This window comes from Rhea pennata, chromosome 8 (assembly GCF_028389875.1).
Source record: "Rhea pennata isolate bPtePen1 chromosome 8, bPtePen1.pri, whole genome shotgun sequence".
Classification (NCBI taxonomy): domain Eukaryota; kingdom Metazoa; phylum Chordata; class Aves; order Rheiformes; family Rheidae; genus Rhea; species Rhea pennata.
The window spans coordinates 15,102,475-15,128,920 of NC_084670.1; the positions used below are offsets into that span (position 1 = coordinate 15,102,475).

The 26,446-nt window shown below is 38.8% G+C and overlaps 1 long non-coding RNA gene across 2 annotated transcripts in view; it reads left to right on the forward strand.

Moving 5' to 3' along the window:
* The window catches only part of LOC134143667 (uncharacterized), a 58,387-nt gene extending 32,618 nt beyond the window's left edge, over positions 1-25,769 (forward strand). Inside the window, exons 1-6 of one of the 2 annotated variants that reach the window (XR_009959153.1) lie at positions 10,429-10,503; positions 21,836-21,989; positions 24,201-24,467; positions 24,756-24,804; positions 25,485-25,553; positions 25,662-25,769. This is a non-coding gene — a long non-coding RNA (uncharacterized LOC134143667). Of the gene's footprint in view, positions 1-10,428; positions 10,504-21,835; positions 21,990-24,200; positions 24,468-24,755; positions 24,805-25,484; positions 25,554-25,661 lie in introns of those variants that run through there. The other variant, XR_009959152.1, reaches the window with a different exon arrangement.
* The last annotated feature ends 677 nt before the right edge of the window (positions 25,770-26,446 follow it).

Below are 26,446 nucleotides of genomic sequence, written 5' to 3' on the forward strand. Positions count from 1 at the left end.
GAAGAACTGGGTCTTTACAAGGTAATCTCAGCATACATCATGTTTTCACCAATGAGTTTGATGGAACATAAAACAAAATTGTGGTGACAAGCAAATCCATCAATGGCACACCCAGTAGATTCCAATTACGTTAATTAGAGTAGACTTTCTAATGAGTGGAATGTCAAACACTGGATCTATGCCCAGTGCTAATCATTCATTCATTTTGCTGCTGGTTCTAATTCTCATTATGCCAAGGAGGTTTCATGCATTCTGACACCAAACTACGAGCTAAGTGCTTCTGCTTTAGAAATAGATATAGAAATGGAAGTACACAAGTTTGACATACTAATTAAATGTGCCAGGGTGCAAGATATATTGCTAAATGTCATTCTGTCCCTGTAAATGCTGGCATCAGCCAAAGCACAGAAAGGGCGTAAAGCAGTATTTACAATTATTCCACAGCATAAGCAAGACAGTGACAGTAACTACCCTGTTATTCTGAGGAGTCTACTGATGTGGCATCCAAATAATAAAGAAAAATCTAGGAGACAATAGACCTATTATATTAAAAGGGTGCTGAAGTATGGGGGGGGTATCTGAATATACAAAAGCCACGGAGTGGTAACTTGATGAATACTAACAACCTGATAATCAGTTAACTGCTTTAAAAATGATCTAAGGAAGAGTTCCAGAAAAATCCACTCCAGAAATATAGATTCCTTGCATTCAGAGAAAATATTCACTTGCAGCCAGTAGTTTTAAGACTTAGAATGTTAGCTGCTGCCTGCTGATAATTAAGCAGGCTTGAGCTTATTTTTATATTAGCTTCAACCACTGATGAAGATGGATTTGCACTGCAGTGCCCAGCTGTGAGCTGGAGAGGCGGAAGCACAGACACACATCCCTTCTGATGATTTGGCTTCCCCAAAATGAGCGGTGGATACATGACAGTAAAATCTCAACCCACGGCAGATACATTCTCCAGTGACTTATCTTAGATCTCCTTGAGATCAGCTTCCAAATTTGCCACCTACTTGTTCCACAATAACTAACTAACCACATTTGCAAGCACTGGTACATAAGATTATGCCTTCAAATCTGTGCTCTGGATACAGGAAAACAGAGGCAATGAGAAGCTGGATGGATATGATGCAAATGGAGAGTGTCAACATCTCTGCCAACCTGCATTGACTGGATATCAGTTGCCAACTGGAGTATCAGTTTGGTTCCTGTATGAAACTTCAGGTACCAAGTCTGAAGAGGCCAGTCTGTTAACACTGCGTGAGAGATGCAGTTTTAACTGAAGCAGTATTTAGTATGTGATCTATATTTTGTCGGCCTGGAAGGAAGCCAAAACTAGATTTTGCTCAAGATTAAACCCATAGTCTCTGCTATTCTGTAGTTGCACCTGCAGTTAACTGGACAGTTGTTTTGCTGGAGCCTGGGCGCGTCACCTTCCACCCCCTCGAGTGCAAGTTGACAGCACCAGCCCAGATGGAAAATGAAGCAGGGGCTGCTGTGAGTAAGGTGATATCCCAAGGTAGTGTGACTGTGGGTAATGTCTAAATATTTATTAGACACAAGACCTAAAAGGATAAATTCCAGGAATCAGCTGTATAATATTTTTTAATAAAAAAATAAAAAATATAAAAATAAAACTTTTTAAAAGGTATTTAAGATCCCTGGAGGTGCTAAGAAATAAACTTCAAACTGTAATGGCTTTTCAAACTCATGCCTATTATGTAAATCATTATGCAGTGAACAAGAGTAACTCCATTCTGTCTAAATTTATGGATGGATTAACTGATTTGTATTAAAAAAAAAGAACTGCCTGAACTACAAGTCATGCCTTTCTAAGGTTTATCTAATTTGCTGTTTAGCTTTGACAATGTATCACACATGCACAAAAATACCCTTAACTTCTTGACTTCATAATCAAAAGGACAGATGCTTAAAAAAGATCTCTCACTAGAAATCCGCGTGGAAATATTTGAAGGGCATTAGAGGAATAACAAAAATGATACACAGAGTTTACAGTGTTTTTAAATAGGAAATACAGAGTGAAAACATTTCTAAAAGTTTTTTTTTTTTAATTTTTCTATTTTCAGCCATATTTTATTTTCTTTTTGCTTTTTAGAATTTCTTTTGAATATAATTTTCATACTGGAAAAATGACAGACAAAGTGAAAGGAGGAAAAAAAAGCAAAAAGTAGACCTCTTCTGTCCGATAAGAATGCAAAATTTTAAAAAGTCTTGATCTAAAATGATATATGATAGCAAAGGAATATCATGAATATAATGGATATCAGGGATATCAGGAATATCATGGCTGCATGCCGGGAAGCTTGGAGTCTGCACAGCAAGAGCATCTCAACATAGCACAGAAAAGAAATGGGGAGAAGCCTGGCAGTTTCATATTTTGCCTCTCACCTGTGGTATGTCCTGGCTCCTCCTTACACGAGTCCCCGAGGTTAGGTTTGCTGGCAGTGATAAGGGTCTGAATTACAGGAATCATTCTAGAGGGAAAAAATGCCATATGTAATTTATTTTATATAGCTAATAACAAGAAACATAGATTATGCTTGTCTTTCCTTTCTAAATTATTAGTTCTTTTTGCTTGTGTTCTATTGCTTTCAAACTCCACCCATTTTTGTCTTCCTTTTTTTTTTCCACATTGCACAGCCACGATTTTCTCTCCTCCTTCTTTTAGATATCTTCACATTTTTTTTCTCCTGTACAGCTGAACTCCTGCTGTGTGTCCAAAAGGAAAATGGAACCCACTAAATAACATTCCGGGGTCAAGTTTCCTGAAAAGGGCTGTGAAACTTCTAGGAGCTGCGATAGATTTTCTCTGAATTTGAACTGATATAAAAGCAAAATCTGATTACAACAAGAGTCATTGGTTCAAATCAAGCAGGTTTTCCGCTCCTCTTTGAGGGAATCCATTGACAAATGAGGCTAGAAATCAAATTGAAGATATTCATGAAAATAGCCAGCAAAATTTGTACTATTACAAAGTAGTGTATTTTTACTGGGTCAGTGGAGGGATGATAAAATCTATCACTTGAGAATCTTACTAGCCATTTTAAAATGATCAATTAAGAAAATCATTGTTATCATCAATCAACAACTATCAACCGTTAAGAAAAAATTTTTAGTTGGTGCCTACAGTAAAGTTAATTTGAAGGGTATGACTATAACATCATGCTGTAATTCTTATGTCATAAAAGTGCTTTACATTTTCAATTTACTATTATTCATTCTATTATACAATTCATGCTGTTTATAAAATTGTATTAATAATATCTAAGCAAATTTCATTCACTTGTATTTTGCAAAGCTTTAAAGGTGAAAATGTCACAAAAAATTAGTTTCAGATGTTTTGGTAAATGAAGGATTAACTCAGTGATTCCTCAGGTGCTCCATTTCTTGCATTCAATTTATACTTACAGACTTCAACGTGTCATATAGTGGACTATATTTAGATTTTGAATGACCATTATTTTGGCATGAAAAGTTCATCTTTTTATCATGATGTCTTCATTGCATAGAAGCTAACATCTTGGTCAACATATCAGGGCTTGGGTCAGCAGTCTGCCCAGAAAAATTCAGAAGCTGATATACTCTGTACTAAAAAGTCGTGCTTCCTCAATAGCTGCTTATAATAGACTCACATCAAATACATTGGACGATTTGTAATATATGAAAGGATCAGTGGGTCACATTAAATAGAAGTAGATTTAGTAAAATTCTGTAGTCTGCACTGTATCATAAATTATTAAAATTAATGAACCCGATCCCCTCTGCAGATTACTCCATGGATGACACCAGTGTAATTTCATTGATATTAATGATTCACTTTCAGTTTCACCATGATGTAAAACTGGAATAATAGCATGATGATTCAGGTCTAATACTATTAAATTAGCTGCACCATTTACATTAACAGATGGCAGGCAAATAGGTCTTGCTTCATACATTCAACCCAGGTGATTAGGTAGTTCTTTTTTCTGACCAGAATTATATGGCACATTAATCTATATGTTTCATATGCACCTATGTAACAGCTTTTGGATTCCGATCTTCAGAAATGTGATTTTAGTAGAGTGGGAAGAACTAGAGAACGAAGGCTGGGATGGAGGTTGGGTTAGAAATGGAAGGAAAGACGTAACCTGAGCTATGGTGCAAACACCTCTGCCCACTCAGGGAGATTTTCCTATAGCGCTGCTTGTCTGCGGACTCAAATATCACTAATGAACTGACCAGGCCTTGAATGGGCCATTGCACTGCACGAGATCGGCTTAAGGCTCTACCACTGGATGGCACAAGCTTGTCTGACTGCACTTTATGGTGATTCTCCTCTGGACTGAATGGAATAAGCAGATCAAGCTTTAGCTCCACTTTCTGCTTTGAAATTCAGAGAGCAAAAGAATGACGCTGTCTTATGTGCATTGATAAGTCCAATTAACTCACTGCAATGTCTTGAATGTGGCTTTTATTCCCTTCTGTATAGACAAGCCATGTGTCTGGCATTCAAAATTTAAATAAGAAAGAAATATGATGTTTATGCCTCTGTTACTTGACCAGATCATAGCTGCTCTTCATGCCTAAAAATGCATTTTATAAGTAAAAAACCCTGTGGCTGAATATGACTGTTACTGTGAGTGCTGTTGGCACATTGCTTTGCTTTTGACAATCTCTAGTTCTTAAAAGTTGCAATATTTTAATTGGAGAAAGCAGCTTTAAATCAATAAATTAATTATATTATCTAAAATTATCTCATACTTATCCTTGTTATTTCATTAACATACAATAAAAAAGGAATGGAGAAAAGCCTTTATATTGTGAATATTAAAAAAGTAATACAGCCTATATTAACATCTTTTAAATATTATATTTCTTCCAAACATGACTAGTCTTAAATCTGTTTCTCAGCATATGAGTAATGAAAAAGATACTTTTTTCTGCAAAACCTGGCACAAATATGTACACAAATACTTATAGTTAAATCTGATGATGAGAACTGCAGCTACAGATAAGTTAGGTTTATAAGCATTTTATGAGTATCAATATTAAGCACCTATTTCATAGAACAGGAAATGTTTGCACAACACATTTTCTTTTTTGTACTTCTGGGTGTACAAATACACTCCAGGCATCCAAATCTGAGGCTTACAAAGGAACTAATTTATGTTCTCTAAATTAAGCAGCTCTAGAGCACATAAACTCTTGAACGACTACCAAAAAATAGTGGACTTTCACTGAAACCAAGTGGAAAGTTTACATTTGAATTTATTTTTTTTTAGGTAAGAGTTGAAGAGTTGCAGTTAAGTTTCAATGTTTCATGAGACTATGAAAGCAGATTACACTATTCAGAGCAACTGCTTAAAATCATTTTCATTATAAAAAATTCTAGAAGTTCTGCAGAAGTGCTGAATTAAAACTTTTTCCTTTGTCCCCTGCTATTTGGCTAAGTTTTTAGTTATAGATACTACTCTTGAGTTTTCATTATTGTTTATTATTTGAATATTTATGTTCATTTGTACACAACAAATATAAATATGATATTTGCTGGACATCAGAAAAGCATACCGCAGTTACGTTTTTGTTTTAATATGAGCATTAAATGGATTTGCTGGTACGTAAAATTTTAATTAAGTTCTCTTTATAGTCTAGCAAGAGAAGGACACTTCAGGTACAATTCTTCCATCTTCTTTGTGCTCATTATATTCTCAAATTTATTCCAAGCAAAAGCAAGTTAACTTTTGTTTAAAAAGAACTTTTATATAGCTTTTGTTAGTAGCTTTAGTAATGTCAGGAAAATTAATTCTTTTCATTTATGGAACAACTATGCACTTTTTTATTTTCTTTGAATCACATAAGGACCAGGTATAACTCTAAATATCAGCAGAGACAGCAAGTGAAAGGCTATGGGTTTAAACTGACAGTGAAATAACTGACACTGGAACAAATAACTATGATGACATGATGATAGATGTCATGGTATTAAACAGGCATTTGATTACACATGGTTGAAATATGAAAGAGGATTTTTATGTGGGAAAATCATTATCCAAAAGCAAGAGAGTGGTTTATTATGTCCAGACTAGAATAGCTCTTGACCAAGAACGATGCTGCAGATATGTTACTGGCATGGTCCAACACAAATTCCTCTCTTTGCTAGTAAAGAGCCTTCATGCTTCTGTTTGAACTGCTGTTAGCAGCGTGCAAAAGGAGTGATGACTGTGTTTTAGACTTGCTTTTCCTCAGTATGGTCACAATTTTTTCCATTTAAACAATGCAGTATCTTAATTTGTATATATATGGAATAACTTCACTGCTAAATTATCATTAAAATCGCTTAATGAAAACAAGAATAATAAAAGTTTCCAAATAGAAAAAGAAAACACACATTCCTGCAATTTAAGCTATGATCCTATTTCTCCTTGAAAAAGAAGAAAAAAAAAAGACTTTGTAACACTCCCTAGGCTCTGTCAGAGCAAGGAAGGAAGCAGAGATCCCAAAGATAAGGAAATAGCAGGGGCATGCCGGAAAAGGGTTCCCACTGCAGTACCTTGTCGTCACCCTTTCATTAGGAAAAAATGGCATTAAGACATAACATTGTTTGTAAATTCAGCTTAACCATGACATACTTTTCTTTTGCCTTCAGAATAACTTTTAAAAATTTCTTCCCTTTTGATTAGCAGTATTTCTTTAAATTTAGAAGATCATGAAATATCTTCAATTAGATACTTGTTATTTTATCTGACTGGTCTCACGTGATGTCATGTAACCTGAAGCACATGTTGTGTTGTGTCTCATTAAAAAATCCCTCTTTTCTAAAAGCGTGTAGCAGCTGGTATTGATAGCAAAACATCTGGACTCCACCCAGGAGCCAATGGATATGCCACTCTCTGAATTAGATTGTTAAGCACATTCCCGGTTCCTGTTATGGATTAAGTAGATGAATTTATAAAATATTAACTTCACAAATATGAATCAAACTATCAAAAAACCCTGAGTCTTATACTTTTAATTTGGAATGTACTCAAAAAGTCAAATGACATTGAATAAAGAATTTTATACAGCTTCTTTCAAAGAAGAACCATTTTCATTAGGATTTGATCTGCTACTGGAGATGTGTTGTCCTGTTTAAATAGATAAATCTAGTTAAAAATGAACTTGGGATATTTGCAGTGTCTTAACTCATTTTTCACGAATGGCAGATAGAGACAAGAAGGCCTGTGGTGATATTTTGGTCCACAGCTCATGGAAGTTTTGAATCCTGTTTTATCCTCAAGTTTTTTTACGTACTTTATCTCAGCACACCTGTACACTTAACCAAAAGCCTTTCTTTCTTGGAGCTTCTTGATACTCTCCAGGATGTTACGTCATTTCATGGAGCACAGAATACATACTCAGAAACCTCCTTGGTAAACTCCATGCAAGAGACAAACTAGTTTTGTTAGCTATTAGGATTGCATTGTCTATGACTATCCTTTCAGAGATATTCCATTGCAGTCTGTATACATCTATGGCATCTGAAGTAATAAATTCTGTGAGTATACAACAGGTAGATATTTTTCTTACTATAAATCAAAATAAATCAAAATTATGCCATAATTGAGAGCTGTGCTTCTTTAGGCAGTTCCTTTCAATAACAGCATTTTAATTAGGGTTACATATATCCCTACGCTTCTCAAGGTGGCATCTTACTAAAGAATGAATAATGTGACTGCTCTCCTGAAAGCAAAAACCTTGTAAGCTGCTGTTGACATTACTATGCCATTCTGCCTTTTAGGTTCTAGCAATGATTAAAGTCCAACCAGAGATAATACTCCAGTTTCCACAGTAAAGTCTTTTTGCAAAAGAATTAATAATTTGGATATGATTCACTAAGACTCATCCCAAAGCAGTTGTGCACTGTGGAGAATCTGGAGAGGAAGAGTTAGACAGAGACTCAAAGGCAGTTTCTTTGAGTGTTCTCTTCGTAACAGAGAACAACCAGCCGGTATAAATCCTTCATTATTTCCCTGTGTCTGATGAGTGGGAGTTACCTGAGTATAGTGTGTTTGAAAGGGAATAGCTCATCCTTCTCTGAAATGATGATAGAAATAGAGTCAACTGCGGACCAATTATGATATTCAAGTATTTCGGAGTCTGTTGAATAGGAAACATTGAGCCGCACTTGTATGATGATTAGCTTCATTGAGTTCTACCAGCAAATGTAGTACTTAACTTCAATCAATGTAGAGGTTAGGAAAAGGAAGTTTACCGTATTGATGGATTTCATAAGGGATATATGGAGCCAGCTGGAAAGGGGTCACTCTTTGAACCTGCTGAAAGAGCTGTGTGTGTCTGAGGATCTCAAAGAAACTAGCCACAGACTTCATCAGATTATTACACCTGAATCAGAAGACAGCTGCATACTCTCAATCTTACCTTACTTACAGACTGCAGTGTGCAATTACTTGCAAACAACTATTGATTCTGTTAAAAATAAATAGGAATCTATTACAGGGAGACTGCCGTTTCTAGTCTTCAGAAATGTTTTATTGCCTTTCTGTTGAAGTAGTGATGTCTTGCTCCAGGAAAATTTTAAGCCTAGGGAAAAAATATAGCCTACATCTTTGGGGAAAGAGATATGGGGGTTTCATCACTGTTAGAGAGGTTCAAGACCAAAATTATGGGCTTATCTGAAAATGAGAATACCAGGCGTTTGGGAATCTAGGAGAAACAGGAAGGCAGTTTAAATGTTTTAAGTGCTTAAAAGTTGCATACATACACTGCTCAATCTCAGTTGCTGGGAGCTATGGAAGAGTGTGTCTTTGTAAAACAAAGACAGGGAAAAGGAGAAAGCTATGCTAAAGTTATCATTTTTATTAATCATTCATATTATGACTTTTTCTTTAGATTGCTTCTTCATTTTGTACTGAGTAGTTCATAGGCTTGTCTCTAGTTTACATACAGCTGAAATAACCTTTAATAAATCCCACAGCTAAGTCTCTCTGCAGATTTTGTCTTACATAGACACTCACATGCACTGCACTTTTTCACCTCCCAAACACATATTATTTTGCATCTGTTACAATTTTCAAATGATATCCTGTTCATGGTCAGATTAGGTCAGGATTTAGATGAGAATGGGATAAGGACCCACTAGACAGACAGTGATCTAGAAAGCCTTCTTTTATTATCTATTCCTGCCACCAGCACTGCAACGCTTTCCCAGCACACTGTGCAGGAGATGCAGTGTTGTCTTCTAGAAACCCTTGTCTTCTCCATAAGGCATGTCCCAAGCCAGATTCCAGGCCCCTCCACTATGTTTTGGGGTCGAGCTAAGATTTCTCAGTGACAATTAAAGCAGGCCAACGCTCACAAAAGCTGGCTCTTTCAAACTAGAAATTGCAGTCAAATGTTGCATATCCTGCTTTGCAACACAAGGGAGGGAAGCGCTCAGGTACTGCTAGGAAAGAAGACCAGAGGCTCTTCTGGGTTATCTGGCATGCCTCACGGGTCAGGCACAGAACAAAGCTCCTCATCTAGAAAGGTCCTTCTCTTTTTAATCTCTCTCTTTTTTTTTTAATTTATGATTATGAAAAGAGCTGAGGAAATCTCCTAAAGCCTATATGCTAGATAGAAAGTATTAAATTAATAACATGATAAACATTTGATTGAGTGCAACCTGAGGGACACTATTCAAATATTCATAAGGTCCAATAAAATGAGAGACAGGAAGGCAGAAAGGCAGTACACATTTAAAGATAGCCTTCAAATTGTTCAGCTAAGTTCAAGAGCAATTACAACATGAAAGCAGGTATTGTAACCAAAAATAAAAGTTTTATAAACCTCTGTTAACACTTTAAATTGTGTTAGGAACAGAGACCAGGGACAAAAATATTTACACACTTCTCTTGAGAAACACCACTGCTTTCCTAAAAAGTAAGCGCACAAGTAACTTTACTCTTCTGCTTAAAGCCAATTTTTATTCATATAAGCTGCATGTATCCATGATTATTATATATAATTTCGAATACAGCTTTTTTGAAAGTTATAGGTCCATTGGAGCAGTAAGAACTGCAAACAAAAGGAGAAACTGAAATCAGAAACTGATAAAAATACAGATATTGCTAGATCAGCGAGCAGATCTAGTGCTGGCAATTTTGACAAATCAAAAGAGTCATCTTTGTATCTGAAAGCCTAAATGTAAATGTTTTGATGTAATTATATGCAATGCCTATCAGCACAGTGCAGCCTTGGATTGTTTTTGAAAATGATAAAATAGAACTTGGCACTATTCATTAATAGTGCATTTTCTAAATAAAATATAAAAATGCAATGAAACTGTGAAACTGTCAGTTTATTCTCCAAAATGTGAATTTTTCATCTGAGTCAGTTAGTTCTAAATTAGAATTTTATGTTTCAAATAGGTTCATCGTTACATGAGGATTCGACAGTTTCAAATACAATGGGAAATTTCTATGGCACAAGACTGAGGAAAAATTTTCACTTTCTGTGCAAGTGAGTTAAGTCCTTTTGTCTAACCTACTTCACATGCTACAAAATTTGCTGCCATAGTTTCAGCAGAACTAAAAATATAGCACATTTTAGAGGAAAAAAAAAAGCTGGAGATGTGTGACACTGTGAGAAGAGACATTTTTATTTTTTAAGCATGAGCTTGCCTGCAACCAGAAAGCCTGCAACCACTAGCAGCTAGCACAAGAGGAAAGCCTGCAGCCTGCCTATAATGTGCAGGTTTCAAAAATCAGAAGAGCATCTTAATTACTTGCAATATAACTATTTTCTTTTAAAAGCAGAACAGATGATGTGAAAAGGTGCTGCTACATTATTATTTCAATCTCAAAATAGAGACTTTATCTAGTCATTTCATTAGCCCATAACGCAAGGCTGAACTCTGTGTTAATCAGCTTCTTCAAAGGCTCCATTTTTAGGTAAATGAAATTCCTTGTCCATTGGCTGAGGCAGAAAGGGTTTGTGTAGGGCAATGCTTTGAAAGTTCCCTGCAAAACCAGGTCCTTTTAAATTCCAGATTTCTAACTTTTTATTTCAGTTCTTAGGCCTGCAGCATTGTAGCTTTAATTTATGTTAATGAATGATTGGATTATGCTACTGTTGCCAGAGCATCTGATCTGCCTGCATTGCTCCTCTGTTCTGTGACAATGCCTACAATGATTAGCTGGGCACATTTAAACATTGTTTGCACTGATGTATAACGTTCAGTGCGGCTTTTAAGCAAGCAGATAGCGGCAAAAACTTTGAGTGTGCAGCAGACGGAGAGCCAAGTGCGGAGCATCAGTGGCGGATTAGTCGGCACTGCTACACAGTGCAGAGAGAAAAGATTAAACGTTCTTCATTTGCTAGTTATGTTGGAGACTGTTTACAAGGAGTAATAACCTTCAGGTCTCCCTTTGCATTTTAACTCATTAATTAGTAGTCACATCTGTTTAATCTATTTACGTTCTTAGGTTCTACATTATATTGATTTGCAGCAATTTCTCCAGCCCTGCCCCATGTTCCATTCTATAAACATTTTTCAGAATTCCATGGAACTCCCCATTCTAAGCTGGGGGGTAAAAATCAGGATAATTAAAAAAACCTGGAATAGAGAATTTAGTTCAAGTAAACAAAAAAAATCTCACTTTTCCCTCTATCTACTCCTATTTATCAATTAATGTTAATTACAAACAACTTAGGGTGAATCCCATTTATTGTATTTTCACAGTGTTTTATACTGCACATTTAAATAGAAACCAACAAAAGCTGTTATCCAGTCTAGCAGTTAGTGGTTGATGTAAGACAGAAATTCAGTTTGCCTGAGAAGGGAAGAAAGTGAACCTGGATGTCCTACTTCTTCCATTGCAACCACTAATAGAATAAACTTCAAAAAACAAAATCCCCGTCTGCCAGTATTACATGTGCTTGACAGCCTTCATTTTATTTGAGATGAATTAATTAATTTGTGTTGCAATAAGCAAGAACTTAGCTGCAGCCCGTGAATGTCTCTGAAATGCAAGGCTTGGAGTTTTCCCCTGTAATCCCATCCCACACCACTCAATGAAATCCAAAAATTATGGAGAGTTTTGCCAGAGGTGTCATTTGGACTGAGATTTCATCCCTGTTCCATGTAACCCAAGACGCCGCAGCTGAATGCCTCTGGGAACCCCCATCCTGCGAATCTCTTTGGCAGCACCGGCACTCTGCGTCAGCAGTAGTATGAACGGGCGTAAAACCTTGCAAGAATCACATTTTCCAAAGATTCTAAGTAACTTAGGAACCCGAGTTTCATTTTCAAGCATGACTTAAGCACTATGGAGTTTTCGATTCACAGTTAATGGTCCCCAAGCCATTTAGGAGAAAATATATGAAAAAGTCTTGGACATGGCAACCGTTCCTCTCCAGGCCCAATATCCTCAACGTTAGGAGCTCGTCTAAGAGGGAAGCATCAGGGCTGAACTTCTGTTTTACCAATTATTTACCTATTTGTGCCAAATAAAAAAGTTTGGCATGAGATGTTTAGAAACTCCCACTTGAGAGAGACCTGGGCTCAACACCAGGGAGCGTGGGGCTTGGGAAATAGCCCTCTCCCCCGTGCCCGCTGGCAGCGCGTTAACTTCGTGGGCAGTCGAATCTCAGGCGTCACAAGCACAGACACGCATGCAGGCACACAAAGCCCATCAGTCCGGTAAACCTGGCCGATTCCAGCATTTTGCAGAGTTCTCTTTCTTATGTTTGGAATCTTTATTTAATATATCCAGTAGATGTTGGCTAAACATCTTTGAGAGGAAACAAATGTACTTTAGGAACAGTTAAATGTACTGTCTTGTAGTCTTGCTGTACTTTGAGATTTCTCGATTCTTATCTCTTTGTTTAGGTAAAGTAAAACGCTTCTGCTGAAGTTTGTATAAAAACTCCGCTTTATGGCAGCTAAGACAATGGCTGACGCTGTGGATCGTGCCCTCCAAATTTTTGCTTGTCTTAAAACTCTCTAATTTTTCCGTCGGACAATTCATGGCTTCATCTTCAGTAAATGAAACAAGAACTGCTTACTGATACTACTGACAATATTTGTTTGAGAAACCTAATTTAATAATGTAAATGAAGTGGAAGTAGCTCTTAGCAAATATATCCCTTAAAGGCTTTAGAATGAGAACCAGCCTATAGAAATAATATTTCTCTGTAGAATGACAGTTTTAAAATGACTGCAATGATTTGTAGGATAGGCTATTAAATTGTACTGTTTGTGTACAATGGCTGCCCTTAACAGCCTCACAGTTTCTATTTGCAAGCAATTACCGCCATTGTGGTATTTGCTGTATTCCATCAGCTTAGCTTACTGTTACCTCTACTAGTAATACAACTAGTGAACTCTTAGGTAACAGGCAAATGTTGAAAGGTTTCATTGTGGACCACCATGTGCAAAACAACTGAGAGCAGAAACAGATAATACTGATGAGGTGTTTTAAGGCTCTGCTGACCTTATACCACATTTCTTAATAATTTGCCAGTGATGTAAATAACGGTGGTCTGTACTTCCTCTTCAGTATATACTACTCTGTTGGCATAGTTGTTGAATATTAAGAACACATGGCTCACAGGCTCGGGGACAACCTTGCCTGAGGTATGTTTCAGGCAAACAGCATGGCTGTTGCTGGCAGTCCAAAAGGATATTCCAACTGCTTGCAAACTGTGAGTCCACCTACCTGCAGCAACAGAAACCTGAGCTTCAGCCATTTGCTTTATGGCTCATATTACTATTCTGAGCACAGGCTCACAGAGCGATGGAACAGGCTTTTTCTAGAAGGACATTATAATGTGAGTCAGCTACAGCCATGAATTTTATTAACTTTTTTTGTTAGAAACTGCATTAAATGGCAACACTAATGCACAGATGAGCTCTGCAATGTTCCTATTCCAAGGCTGAGCAGATGGCTGTTTCGATGTGTGCTTGCTTTCATGTTCTCCATTTCATGCAGTGTCCCTTATCTTAGGCAATCCACTCACATTTATGCTGCCAGAGAGCCTTTAAACTTGCTGGAAGTTTATGGAGTAAAGAGACGGTTTGGTGGAAAAGCCAGAGGGAAAACTCAGATAAGACTCTGGTTGTGCTCTCTCCTCTACTCGATTAACTCAGGAAGCTTCTAAGATTTCCAGTCTCTTTTGTGGAGATGGAGGAACTAATTTGGTAGGGAAAACCCAACCAAACACTATTTCAAAACCTGAACAAACCAAGGGTCTAAAACTCTCTCTATCTCCCAGCATAGTATTTTCTTGCATTTTTCCTTCTCCATTTTTTTTCTTAGCTCTGTTCAAAGACCTACATTTATATCTAACTCATTTTTGGAAGGAATAAACAATTCAAACAGCAGAGAACAATAAGAACTACAGGTGCACAGATCCTTTGAAAAATAAGTCACTGATGTTACAAGAGAGGTATTCAAACTGAACCACTGAACCTTCAGAGGCCACTGCTCTGTTCCCATTGCAGCTGGTATTTTCCTTCTCATTTGCATTTAAATGCAGGCAGATCCAGATACTCACTCTTCCTCCCTTGACAGGCTTCTATTGCAGGTGGTGTAAAATGCCCAGCTTTTTTTATTTTTATTTTTATTTTTTTGGATCAGTCTCCCACCAGCACTCTGACATGTTCCTGTCCTCAATGATACAAGGAGTTATGCAGCTTTCCTATCTTCCATGTGCTCCAGTCCACTCCCCACCACCTGCTTATTTCACAGCGGGAATCCCATGGATGAGGAGTGGTCAGTTTGTGCTATTAGCTGAGCAACCTGACTGGTTGCTGTGACAGGGGGGGATCTAGTGTGACTTGTAAATGCTGCCGGCTCATTAGTGCAAACCGAGGATCTGACAAGCGCTAGGGAAGGGGAGCGCTATGCAGCTCCCCACAGTCTGACTTCAGTCAAAATGGGGAAATCTGCACAGGCTGCAAATTACTGGCAGTTTCTGGTTAAACTGTCTCCTGTTAGTATTTGATAATAGCTGCAATCAAGGAACTTCAGCTATGAGGAAATGAGATGCAAAAACTGGCATTAAAGTGAGTTAGTTAAAAAGTGTCTACCATGCATAAATGGTAGACACTAATGCTTTGCCTTCCACCTGTGGTCATGGTGCCTTCTAAATATCGTAGTTTAATTCCTTGTTACTCATTAATTTTTGAGATATTCTCCTCGTTTAAGAAGTAGCACCAGAATGTGATTAATGAGATTCAACAGCCAATAAAGAGCTAATAAAGGAATCAGTTACTGCCTCTGGCTCCTGTTATGTCTCAATTTAACTCTAAAGGGATCCTAGAAAGTTGTACATCTTGCACTGGAAGGCCAGCACAGAAGAAAGCACAGTTCCCACCAGCTTCCTTGTGCCATTAAGACTTTATATGTGAGAAGGAGATATTCAGAGATTCAGAAGTGAATGTGGAGCAAATCAGCAGTAAACAATGCCTAACTCCACTCTGCTTGAAACACCTCTTCATCTTGAACTCCAGTCAACTGTCCGGAGTTCATTGGCATTTGGCTTTTATTTTTCTTTAAGTATCAAACTCCTAATTTCTCTTTATCTCTCTTGACATTCTTGAGCCCCTCAGTCACACCTCTCATCTTCCCTTTGCTCCACTTCCTGCTGTTTTATACAAATAATAAAGAAAAAGATTCACAACCCCTTGTGGAGGCTTGGGAAGGTTAAACAACTTGCCCAAGTTATGAAGAGAAACAGACAGAAAAACTGAGTCATGAGCCTAGGTCTTGGGCCATAATCCCCATTCCATTTGCTCATATGTCATCAATACACATAAATATGTGGTTCTATTTTAACTTGGAAATATTAAGTCACTGTTTTAGCATGACAAGTTTTCAAATGATGTTTTACTGGCTGAACATCATGGATGTGAACATCAGTTGCACAGTAAGAACAGACTGAAAAGGCTAAAGACAGTGCCAGGGAATCAAAACTAACACCCATTATGACCCATATTCCTTTCTATAGAAACAGGAGAGTCTTTTATATGAGCTAAACTCCTCAAGGTCTTGTTCAGACATGAAACCTAATCAGCCAAATGTAGCAGGGGGAGTAATGCCATGTATTTCCAAAACTCCCTACAGCTGGTTGCCTACCCTTCATATCACACATACCAAGCTTTCACAGCCTAATTTAGCCTCTTTTTCATTTTAATATTTTAAATCCAACTAGAAAAATTGTATCATCTATGCACAGCAGGATGTCCCATTATACGTGAAATAAGCTTTACTGGTATTACAGAAATGACAAGTTCATTCTTGATGCTATGTACAAAGCATAATTCCGTTCCGTAAAGCTTATTGAATTTAGACAACCCAATAGCATATGTGAGCCTTATGTTATTCTGCCCTTTCACAACATTTACAAACTGATACATATCTCTTCAAGAGGATAAATGTTTTCCTAAGTCAAAAAATGTCAGCTTTAGCTTGGACTGTATTAGCTCTGTTGAGTTCTTCAAATACACACCAGGTTAATGAAGACTAAACCATGGTGGGCTACGTTTTTTGATAAATATTGAAGTGCTCTTTGATCCTGATAACCCACAAATGTTCAGCATGAGTGAATTTTCACAGTCAACATGCAATGATTTTGATATTTGACTTAATCTGTAGCCCAGTGTGGTTTATTTTCCTTATCTGGATGGTATGCTTAGAACAAGAAAAGATAGAGAAATTAAAAGCAGCAAAACCGTACTCAGAAGCCTTTTTTCTTTCTTCCTATTTTGCTAGAATTCTGAGCCAACTTGACCCATGCCTTAAAGACATCTCATACACAAGTCTTTGCAAACAGCGATGCACCAAGATGCCCCTCCTTGTGGCCTACAAACCATCTGCACTTTTGCACTACAGTTAAGCTCTCCATTCACTCGGTAGCTGTATATCAGACTGGGAATTAAAAATAACAATATTTTCTACTTGTATCAATGCTTATATAGCACCTTTTTATCCCAGGCTCTCCAGGCACTTTACAAACATTAATTAATTAAGTCTCACAACAGCCCTGTGAGGCAAAGAGCTATTAGGTGAAATAATTCCTTTCAGTTTCTTGCCTTTGCCATGGGGAAAAGAACTGGCATAAAAAGCTTCGTCTGTGCCAAAAAAATATAGCCCAGAAATAATGCTGGCAGGGCTGTATGTCTCATCACTGCAGGAAGCAAGTGCTCAAAATCCTTATGCATTAGCAGAACAAGGAGCAGTACCACAACTCATGAACTGGGGGAGGGGGGGTTAGGGAGCTAGTTGCCCTCACGAGCTGAGCATGGTATTGTTATCGGCATAAAGGTTATTTTTTTAATCATAAGAAATAAAAAGTGAGAGCTTGCCTGCTAAGCTTTCCAATGCCCTCGTGGATCCTTAGTAACAATGTACGACCCACAAATGGCAGCTAAGGCCAACTGGTGCCTAACTGAAAGTACTAGATGAAAGTAGCCACATCTGTAGGCATGAAGAATTACTAACTCGAGCTGAAGTTGTTTCCTGGATCTGATAAAATTAGGAGTAACCAGGTTGTTATACAGGCAATCCAAACATGAAAGAATACAAAGATAAAGCATGAAGGATAAACACATGGCAAAGCATTGAACAAAATGAATGGTAATGTTTCAGACACTTCAGATGCTGAAGCACAATACTTCAAAAATAATGCTGTAAATTGTGATGTCTCATTTATGGGTATGTTTTTGGGTTTTGGTGCTTTTTTGCCTTTTTAAAGGGGCAGACAGGAGAAAGACTTAAAGCTTACAAAGGGGAAAACACACTTATAGCTTGCAAAACAGAATTAGACTTATAGCTTGTAAAGGAAAATAGTGCCATCTGAATTCAATGTTTAGCCAAGCACTGTTTATCAGGGTTTCATTCTGTGCACTAAGAATATAAATGGTTTCTTTTTTCCCGGGGCCAGATTTGGATCACTAACTTGAGTTGGGCCTGAGGGAGAAGCACAGCATGTATGATGAGCTGATTAATTACCAGAAATCAAATGCCTTGCAGTCAGGAGCAACGTGCTTGAAAGCAAGCACTAGTACCATAAAAGTGGTGCATATCTACATGCATGCATGGCCAGGCAAGAACACCATGGGGATTAGGTTTCACTGTAGCCTGAAACAAAGGATTTAGGAATGATTGTTTATCCTTGACAGTGTGACCTGTGCCAGTCTTTATTAACAAGGGCTTTTGGTATGTGACATTTAAAGTAATAGAACCCTCTTAAATAAACCTCAGGATTTTACATTCTTAAAACATCACTAGGATTTCAGCTGCTTCTCAGAAACTGTGGCAGTGATTCATAATTAAAGGTTAGGATATGTCTTATTTCAAGCCTTATGTGCATAAATATAATCCTTTTGAGTCTGTCTTTTAGGAAGAGCTCATTTAAAGTGGAGTACAAATCTACCAGGAAGCCGTAAACGAAGGTAGAATTATAGTAAATATTACGAACATTATATTGGCAAGATTGGAAAGTTGTTGAAAATTAACAGGAGATGGGTCAGATCACTTTAGTAGATTTTCCCTACCTCTCAAAATCATGTGTATATATATATGCAGATGCCTAGTAGAAGATTTTGTTTTCTATACAGGATTATTTTAGAATTGCTTTCTCAGTGATAAAGCTCAGGGATATCATAAAACTCATCCGAGATTCTAATACATCATTTCATGCAGTCCTCCAGTACAGAAAGTCATCTCGTCTGGGTGAATGTTTTAATGGATGATTTAATACAAAACACTGTTAGACTGTTTTAAAGTGGTCTGTTTACAGTTGCCTATTCTGGTATTTAATTGTTCCTTCCACCTCTTGCTCGCTAGACAATAAATAGTACATTGTCATCTCACTAGAAGTATTTCTGCTGTTTGAACATATTTTTCTATACCTATAAACTACCCTTTGAACCAGTAAATGCTTCAAAATAATATGGGTGCTGTAAGTAAGGCTATGGCAAGGATATGACAGGCTGAATGGGAAACAGCAAAAGACCAAGCCAGGTGATGGTTTTCTAGTTACAGAGGGTAGATATACATCTCTGAAAGAAATATTTGCCCAAAGGGTGACTGACATGATATGTCACTGAAAAATAAGCTAACTTTTCATATTATTTTCTCTTTTTTGTTTTCCCATATGTCTTTGTACTGGGAGAAATAACACTTAAGAAAGGGCATTTTATCCAAACCTTCACATTTCTCTCAGCTATATTATCTAAAGTTAGGTAGCTGACACAGCTCCCTGTCTCTCTTGCTACCTTTTAATGCAATAAACATTTACAGATGAAATTTACAGGATTTTCTGTCCTGATAATGTTTTAAATGGTTGTTTCTGAAAAAAAGTAATACCATGCTGCAACCAGGCCACAGCTGAGGACATTGCCCATCATTTCAGTATTGCGTGCATGTATTTTGCTTTCGACCACAATGATCAACATGCTCTTTGACCTGAGATGAGAATCAGCACTTTCTTTGAACTTCTTTCCCCACCTGGGAGTAAAGAAGTGTCCAGCAGAATTAATTTGGCAACTTTGTCCACTAAGCATTCACAGAAAAAAAAACAGATAGCAGGGAGATCCTTTGGATCACATTGTCATGGCTCCCTGACTTCAAATACCACTAGAAAAATTGAGGAAATCTTGACTTTCATTGACACAAATCAGGTGAAGTTTTCCTGGAAAAGCAGCCTGTTATACTTCACTAGTACATGTGCCTTGTTCAAAGGAAAGCAGTCCTGTACGGCATGGTGTAGCAAAAGCTAAAAAAAAATTTGCTCTGATCCTGGAGTAGCCATGGACATCGTGTGTAGTCCTGGACCAGCCGCTGAGTTCAACTTACCTTCTCAACTGCACAGCCCTGTAAATCATTTGCCCATTCTGCCTTAGCTTCCACTTAAATAAGCATAAGGATAATAATACTGCAATATCATTCAGCAAAGTTGTGACATAACCGGAGGGAAGGTCTTGAAAAAACACTGAACAACATGCAGCAGAGAGAGAGAGAGAGAGAGAGATCCTTGCCACCCTCAGTACATAGTGTTGGTGTACAGAGCTCAAAATTTTCAGAGTAGAAGAAATCTCTAAAGACATATTTTTCTTCCCTCAGAACTGTAATGCTAATCCTATTAGCATTTTAGTGGGTGATCATGGTGCAAGAGCTACACACAACATTTACATAAAATCTGAACGTCTCGTGAAAGCAGCTGTGAGGGCTTGATGAGCTCAAGATAAAAAAGGAGGCACCTGTGAACCATCCAAAGCCCTTCAGCGCTTGGTGCGGGCATGCTGGAGACCCTTCCTTCTGCTGTAGCTGCTGTGCAATGCTGGCTCCGAGCCCCTTGCACAACCGGGCCGCAGCTGCAAGGCCACTAAGCCAGGAAGAAGACCTGAAGCCGGGCACAGAGATGGGAAGGCACATTCAGCCCCGCGTCGCAACGTCGTGCAGGGCCGAAACGCGCCGCGACGCCAGGCAGATGCAGAGCTGAGACGGACAGACACGCAGCGGGGTGGAGAGGGCGCTGTGCGTAGCCAACACTGGTCTGCGACTATCCCTACAGAAGCAATTTTAAAATGTAAAGAAATTGAGTTGTTTGCAGTTCTGAAAAAGAGTATGGAATCATCATAATTCATATTTTGTTCTTTTTTCCACTTGTTATTTAAATTTCAGTAATTAAAACTCCTAAATACCCATCTCAGCTGTATGGTATGGATTTTGGATTTTTTTTTTCCTTAGTACCTAAGCAGCTGTAGTGAATATGCTTCTCCATGGGAGTTTGATGATGGAGTGAGTCTTTGACTCATACCATTAATTACCGCCAATGTGGGGATTGCCTACATTTCAGACGTCGCCTCCCAGCCGCCACCCTCTTCCGGCTCCTCAGCACCATCGCTAGCACTCATATTTTTTTGGCAAGCAGCCCGTTTCACGAAGCACTACCTAAGTCCGAGTGTAAAGCCGTGGTGCTCATCTTGAGTCTCTTCCACTGTCACTGCTGCCGCTCATCTCCTGAGGGAGTCTTTGACATTAGCTAAGCCAAACAATACTTGCTACTCTTTTTTCATATTTATTCGTTATTTAAAAGTGGAAATACTTACTTTAAAGCAAAATGTGATTTTAACTTGTATTATTGTGCTTATTGTTGTAGCATTAACATGCTGAATCTAGCCGGTAGCTCATTTACTCCCACAGCCTTTGTCTGGCAGTGGCAAGTATCCGTTATTTCAGAAAAAGAAGAAAGAAGGAATTTTCAGGATGCCTAACCCAAAAAGAAGAGTTTTTCTTCTGCTCTCTCCCTTCCAACACAGTGAGTTGCAGTGTGGCTTATACCTGATTTACACCTCAGCGTTATCACTCTGGATACTCTCACTGGCCACGTGATTTTTTTTATTTGTTTTTAATCCCACTAAAACCAACACTGCCTTTTGGCAACGAGTTTCACAGTATAATTCTTCTTCGTTGTGGAGACAAATATTCCCATTCTTCAGCTTTAAATTTCATCTTTTAACTGAATATCCCTTTGTCTGTGTAATATGAGAAAGCCGGAGTCAACTATTCCGCTCTGTACTCTCGCTGCCATATATTATTTTATAAAGCTTTATCTGGCCTCTTTGTATTTATCTTTTCTCTAAAATAAACAGTTCTATTCCTTTCACTATCTTCAAAGATTTTTTTTTCAAGCCTTCAGTTATCCTCAGAGATCATTGCCAACCACTTTCTATTTCTTTTTCCCCCAGTTTTTTCAGCAAAGGTGACCAAAAGTTTTTAGCATTTAGCTTGTCAGTGGTTTATAAAATGACATGAAATATTTGCCATTTTATTTTCTACAGTTCCTAGATGGCATTCCTTCAGGCGCAGCCGGATTAACCAACGTTGCAAAGAGCGCGATTCCCTGCACGAAGCCCCTCGCAGTCTCCGTTTAATTTACTTTGTCACGGTAACAGACCTGCGCTCTTCCTCACATCTGTTACGTTTCGACTTTACGTATGTGTTTATATGATCCTACCGATTGCCTGTAGCTCTTTCGGGAACCTGCTAATTTTAGATAAGTCGGAAGCCTACTCTGTATTGACGCAAAAACGGAATTGCATTTAGAGTATTAATTTCTACAGATGCAACCTGCCCGCGCTGCGTAGCTGCACGGGGCGCTAAGACTGGCGGGGGCAGACCGACGTCTCGCAGCCCAGCCGAGGGGTGCGCGGGCTCGCTGCCCACGAGCAGCCCAGGGCGCGCGGGGCCAGCACACACACGTATTCCTGTGTGTATATATATATGCATATGCACATATACACCCATACAAATGCATATGCACATGCTGACATGCACACACTCACTGCTGATTCTGCCACCTCAGGGTTTGTTTATACCAAAAGAAGGAAAAATTGGTGAGACAGAAATCTGATTTTTGGAAGAATTGTTCTCCCTTATGTTTTGCAGGGTATTTCTAAACGACATTCTGCATGTTATCTGTTGCAGCTAGTTAGGCAGATATGTTATTCCAGGCTGTTATCTGACTGAAAAAATAAATTCATCTACAAAATATATTTTCTTTGCCATTGTTATAGAATCAGAGAAGCCTAATCAATATGAAACACCTGTTCATATTGCACACTATTTGTATCATTACTTCAGTTCCTCTGCATTTACGTCATTGAAAAACTGGTACGCACTGGCCACTGGTTTTCTTTTTAATAATTTACTGCCTAACTGTGCTCAGTTTTAAACTTCTCCAGATATGTCATTAACACTAAGGCCCCCAGCTTTGGAAAACCCAGAGATTTTCATGTTCTCAGTGAAAATAAATCGCCTTTTTCAAGAAACAGGCCTGCAGTTTTTCTACCATCTTCAAGAAAGATCAAAAGGCTAAAGAAAAATGTTTCACATAAATTTTTGAATGTTTTTCTGTATTCTTTCACTATGTTTAGCTTTTTTTTCCATGAAACCAAACTTTGATCTAGCAGTGGTGGACATATGCCCCTTGAGATAACTCGGCCAAATATAGTTCTCTTTTCTAGCATTCCCTTTTGCACATGTAACTAGTGATTTGAACTCCACACCACCTTGGCTGGACACAGTTTAGAGAGCAGACACTAATTCCAAATTAGGTCAAGTTTGCATTAAAAAATGTGATTTATTCGAAGTAAAATATTTGCTATTCCCTGGGAACAGACCGTAAAGCCCTTAGGGAGAAGTTATTCATCTCAGCAAACCTATTTATTTCAGTGAAACTATTTGTTTAAGAAAGTTCTGAACAGAGAAATCCGTCACCACTGCTCACGGTGATGATAACCGTTTTATGAAATTATCAGAATTTCAGGTATCAGGAGAGGGGAGGGCTGAGATTTTAGGAGACCACTGGTGTTCTTCCTCATTGCTGTAAAGTGTGCTGCTACCTGTGAAAGCAAAACAATCTCCAGAGCTGCCTTGTGAATATCCTCCTTTCTTAAGGGACAAGACAGGTTAAAAACTCCCGGCGTTACCAGCTGCTGCGATGCGCTCGGCTCCCAGAACACGCCGCTTGCAAATGAAGCTGTCCACTGGCCATTTTCTAATGGATCCACTTTGCAGCAGAGGGATTAAATGGAATAAATAAGTGTTTGTCTGGGAGACAAAATGCACATGCACAAGCACATTCACTCATGTGTGGAAAAGTCGTTTCGCCATGAGGAGGAGCAGGGACACAACCAGCTCCAGTTTTCCAGGGACAGCCCATCTGGTTAAGGCTGAGAGGATTTGTCCTTCCTTGGAGAACTTATTGATAAAGTGTAACTTACTCTGTTGATTAGGAAAATATTTTTTCTGAAGAGCAAGCATATCTCAGCGCCCTCACTTTTCCTTGCCAAGTGTTTTCCTTGCCAAGGAAGACTTCTGAGACTTTTTCCAAGGAAAAAGAAAAGCATACTCTATTATGAGATAAGGAAACAAAAAGATTTTCTTCTGTAGATAAGCAAATGTATTTCACAGAAGAAGGACAAATCTATTTTTCTCTTGAGGCATGTGTACATAAGCCTTTATATATATACATATATATATATGTATGTACATATATACACATATACACATATATATGTATATAAGATTAGCATAAATTGTGTGTTTATGCATAAACTGTATGTACATGGTAATGTTTTCATGTCTAAACAGGTATTAGTAAAAGAGACCTAAAGTATGAATCCTCATATCATATGTTTAAAGTGTTTTACAGATACTAACCAATCTTCAAAACAGTTTGGAAACTGAGGCTGAAGTTTCAAGTCTGTGTCAGAGCCTGGATTAAGTCTGAAGAGTTAATGAGAACCTTTAGACCAGAGGAATTAAGAAAGTGCTTTAGTGTCTTTGCTCTGTAGGAATGGATTTAGTTGAAGTAAAGCCTGGGTGGAGATGTCTGTCCACCCTCCGGGAAGCTTGAGGACCTCTTCCCTCATCTACCCCTCTATCCACTCGAAAAGACATACTAGTTTCGTAAGTATTTTAAAACAGGTAAAAATTAATACCAGGTTGAAACTGCCACATTGATTAAAACTTCACATTTACATTTAAAAATATTCAGAGTAGAATTAAAATTTATACCTGTCTCAGTAATGCTCATTTACTTACCACACACACAACTTCCAGCAATTTCCCTGCTGCCCTGAATAGTTGTTCCCTGCATGCGGTTGAGCATGTCACTGTGTGTTGTTCCTCTTCTTGATCTTGCCACGAGTTGCCTCGTCACATACAGTGATTTTTCTTGCTGTTTTTTGTCTACAGTGAAAAGATTTGAATTCTCCCTCAGTAGCCTACTGACCGCTTGAGCCCAGTACGTACCAGTCAGGTCTCCGTGATGTGTTGCAAGCGCTTTCGCATTTTGCACAAAAGTCTCCCCTGACGGTGACAAGCCCCCCTAACTAGGGAGGCATCCGCCTGTGTGATTACGAAACCTATCAATTCTTTATTACTGTTTGAAGGGAAAATGATATCTAAAATCTGCATAAGCAAGGAAGGAGCCTCTTTATGCCGGGCGCTGCACAAGCGCCGTGCCAGAGGAGGAGGATGCCCGCGGGCAGGGGGGCAGCCCGGGGTAGCGGGGACCGGGTGGGGGCGAGAGGCTCGGCCGGGGTAGCGGGGACCGGGACCGAGGGGCCTGGGGGAAAAGCAGGAACGAGACTGCTCCCTCGGACCCCAGGCTAACGGCCTGGCCGTCCGAGCCTCCTCTCATGCGTTTTTCTGCTATCTTGCCCTGCTTACCTTCACTTTCCCTGGTAGCTCTGGAGTCAGAATTTCTTTTAATGTGAATGAAAACAGTTTAATTTCAATTGCCAAAATACAACATTAAAAATGAATTCCTGCCTTCCCCAACTAACATTCACCTCCCAAGTGCCTTATAATTACATTGACAGTGAATCCTGGGAAAAGATGAAATTTAATGATATGAAGGGTGTGGGGGAATAAGCATCAATTTGTTAAATATTGCATTTTCTCTCTGGATTTTAACCTTAGGAGAGTACAACACATGTGTGAAATGCAATTGCAAAGAGAAAAGTGAACAGAAAAGCCTATTTAGCCAAGGTATAATATCATAGCTGAATTTAAAATTCCTGAAGCACTCCAGAGTTCTGGCTGCAGGATGTTTTCCCCAAAGTACCTAATGTAAACATAAGCCTGTTTATATTCCAGTAGGTGTGAATAAACTCAGCCAACTCTCAGTGCCAAGAAAACGAAGCACTTTTTTCCCCCCATCACAGCAATTGATGTCAGTAATCGACTTGCTGGGTGCTGCGAACGAGGCCTTCGCTCTGCTGCCTCCGGTAAGCAGTGTCCATGCCCAAGTGTTTAAGAAGCTCGGAGCAGATAATTTACTGCATTTCTCTGCGTGTTTTGGGGGGGGGGGGGAAACCCTCACGTCTCTCAGGAGCGACTGCCCAGCGTGGTGCAGCCGTGTTACCTCCCGGCCTCGCCCGCGCTCCTCGGCGGAGCCAGCGCCGCGGGGCAAAGGCGGGAGAGGCGGGGGCGCGCGGAGGCCAACGACCCGGGCGCGACAGGCCTCACCGGGCCCGCGACGTCCCTGGGTTTTTTTTTTTATTATTATTATTTTATAATGAGATGTTTCTGGGGAACTGAAACAACTAATCTGCAGCCAAGAGCACAGAAGGGAGGTGGCTTTGTATTTTGTAAAAATAATGAAGCCGTTGATCCGCGGCCAGATTTTGAAGAGGATCGTGAATGCTGTTTGGGGGGAAAGATTACGGGAAGAATTACCCGTAGCACTGTCACCTCCCAAAGCACCGCTGCCGAAAGGAGGTACTGAATAGCTTTTCTAATCTTTTCTCTCACCCCTTTCTTTTGGATGAAGTCAAGCAGAATATAGTTAAAGGCTTTATTTCCACTGAAATCTTCTGTGTTAAATTAGACCTTCTGAATCCAACCTTTCCCAGCTGACACTCTTTTTTCTTTCTTTTTTT